We start from the raw sequence: 3,155 nt of genomic DNA, 5'->3' as shown, positions 1-3,155 counted from the left end.
AGTGTCACAGTTCACCTCTATGAACAAAAGAAAAACCATGGAGAAATATCGTTCTATTTTGAACAAAGGAAGTATTTTTATGGATTATAACTTTTGAATTCTGGATCATTATTTATTGTGCTTGTTTATTAATACTCCATTATTGCTCTTTTGCCTCCCATCATCTGATTGTAAATCGGATTGTGATTGTGATCGGATGTGCAGAAAGTCGTCAGCTTTTCAGCTGGAGCTCCTGTTTTAGTTTGGTTGTCACGGAAACAATCAGCTGAGTTCAAACTAAAAGATAAAAAGTTTTCCAATTCATGCACCAGAAGTAAGAAGAATAATTTATCACAGCAGATCTCTGATTGTTCATCATCTCCCGCTCACAAAAGGGTGGCAGGGGTTTGGTTCAGACTAAAGGTGGTCGAGCGCCGCTCTGGTTCACTTAAGCTGGCTAACTTAAGCTGTTGACCGTTAGGACACGAGCATGCTGCTTTTCAGAGTGTTCCTCCATCTCTTCTCTTCCAGACTTTCTGCTGTGGTTTGTTCACACGTGAAACTTTAAATATCAGAATGAACTTTGCTCATTCAGAAGTCCTGAAACAGGAGCTGCTGCTGCTCATCATCACTCATTTATCTCAGAGAAAGTGTGAAGCTGCAGAAACTCATTTCCTTTCATTATTCCAACTGTCAAATCATTAGAGAACTTTAACAAAGTAGTAGTAATTGATATTTGACTTAACTTGTCTTCATAAATTTTCTGACTTCCTTCGGATCTTAAAAACTGAATCCACTTTGTTCTGATGTTCACGGTGGACCGGAGTTGTTCCTCAGTTTTCTGTCGGTTTTTGTGCGACGACAGTAAGAACAAAGGACGTGGTCTGGACTCAAAGACCAGATCTTCTGCATGCTTGTCTTTAAAGTATGTGATCGTCAGCTCCTCTAAAAGCAGGAAGCGCTTTCCAGGAATGATCAGATTCATTCATTTTGTGAGTGTCGATGCAGAGTTTTCTTATGTGCGGCGAGGTGAAGGGTCATTCTCAGGTGCTGCAGCTTCAAACCTTTTTCTCCTGCTCCAGCTGGGCCTCCTCCTTCACGTGCTGCAGCGAGGAGCTGGTGGCCTCCTCCAGGGTTGTCTGGTCCTCCAGCTTCTGCCGTTTCTTTGTTTGCAGACATATACATTCATTCATCCATCTTCTTGTCCGCTTCTTCCCTTTCAGGGTCGCAGGGGTGCTGGAGCCTATCCTGGCTCCTGATGGCCGAAGGCGGGGTTTACACTTGAGAGGTCTCCAGTCTGTCTCAGGGCCTCAATCACACACATACACTCTCACATTCACACCTAGGGACAATTTAGAGTCACCAATGAACCTATGAAGCATGTTTTTGGACGGTGGGAGGAAGCCGGAGTCCCCGGTGAAAACCCACGCATGCACGGGGAGAACATGCAAACTCCACACAGAAAGGTCCCAGCCGGGATTCAAACCGGGGCCTTCTTACTGTGAGGCAAGAGCGCTAACCACTGCGCCACCGTGCAGGCCCGCAGACATATATATATATATATTTGCAGTTTCTTTTTTGTTTGCCGTTGTTTTTTTTTGTGATGGTGGTTCTCGGCCACCGTACCAACTGCGCGTCCAGAACACTGTTCTACCCTGGTTAAAGCGGCATCTTATTGTGTTACAAACAGGCATTGAAAATGTCCTATGCTTGCATAAAATGGCAAAACAACATTGGACTCCAGTTGTCTATCGTGGCCTAATGGCTAGTGCACTCGCATCTTAACTTTTTCTCATGCAGGAGATGCGAGTTCATTGTTTCTTCATGTTTGCTTTCTTTTTCTTTTGCTGACTTTTAACAACATTATTATTTTGATTGTACTTAATGTTTCCTTTTTGGTCTTCCCTTTTTTTTTGCAAATATATTTTATTAATAAACTACTGTTTTTACAAGTATATATTAACATTAATAAGCTAGTGAAAATATCAAAACAGACTTTCTTGGTCAGAGAGAATCTCCTTTTGTAGTAATCAAATTACCAAACTAACAAGCCGTCACAACAGAATTAAGTTTATATTAGAACCGCAAAACGTTTTGAATATTTTACATTTTTGTGGCCAAACATATGGGGGGGATTTGTAAATCAGAGAAGTAAAATTTTGACATTAATGTTTTTAGATATTTAGTGTGTTTTAGGAGAAAAAACAGGTTTTGTTTTTGAAATACATATTTTCACCCTTTAACTAAGGTATTTATAAATATTAATGTTTAAATGTTTAAAACTAAATATATAGTTAAAAACAAAATATTTTGTTTTAAACTATATATTTAGTTTTTAACTATATATTTAGAATTTATCTAAATATATAGTTAAAAAGCTAAATATTTAGATCCAAAATAAATATTTAGAATGGATCTAAATATATAGTTAAAAACTAAATATTTAAAAATGAAACATACAGTTAAGGACTCAATATTTAGTTTTAAACTAAATATTTATTTTAACTAAATATTTAGAATAGATCTAAATATATAGTTAAAAAACTAAATATATAATTTAAATCTAAATGTTTAGTTTAAAACTATATATTTAGTTTTTAACTAAATATTTAGATTGAAGCTAAATATTTAAATTTTAACTAAATATCTAGGTTTTATTTTGCTGCATATTTTGCTTTGAATTACATATTTAATTTAAAACTAAATATTAAGGTTCAAGCTAAATATTTAGTTTTTAACTAACTATTTAATTATAGATCTAAATATTTAGAGACAAAACTTACATACTTAGTTTGGAAAATAAATATTTCGATTAGATATAAATATTTAATGTGCTAACTAAATATTTAATTTTATAAAATTAAATATTTAGTTTGTAGGTTAAACATAATTTTAAAACAAATATTTAGCTTAAAATTAAATATTTAGCTTGCTAACTAAACATTCAGTTAATGTAACATTTATAAATTCATTAATTTAAAGGGTGAAAATATGTATTTGAAAAACACAACGACTTTTTTTTAACCTAAGACACGCTAAATATCTGAAAACATTGATGTCAAAATGTGACTGGTCTTATTTACAAAATGGCACCCCATACAATGTGTTTTATTCAGGTTTTAAATAATGTTGGCCTCAGTGTAGCTCCATAGATGCCCCGCATGCCCGCAGCAGCA

This window comes from Oryzias melastigma, linkage group LG9 (assembly GCF_002922805.2).
Source record: "Oryzias melastigma strain HK-1 linkage group LG9, ASM292280v2, whole genome shotgun sequence".
In the NCBI taxonomy this organism is placed as follows: domain Eukaryota; kingdom Metazoa; phylum Chordata; class Actinopteri; order Beloniformes; family Adrianichthyidae; genus Oryzias; species Oryzias melastigma.
This window is presented reverse-complemented; position numbering follows the sequence as displayed.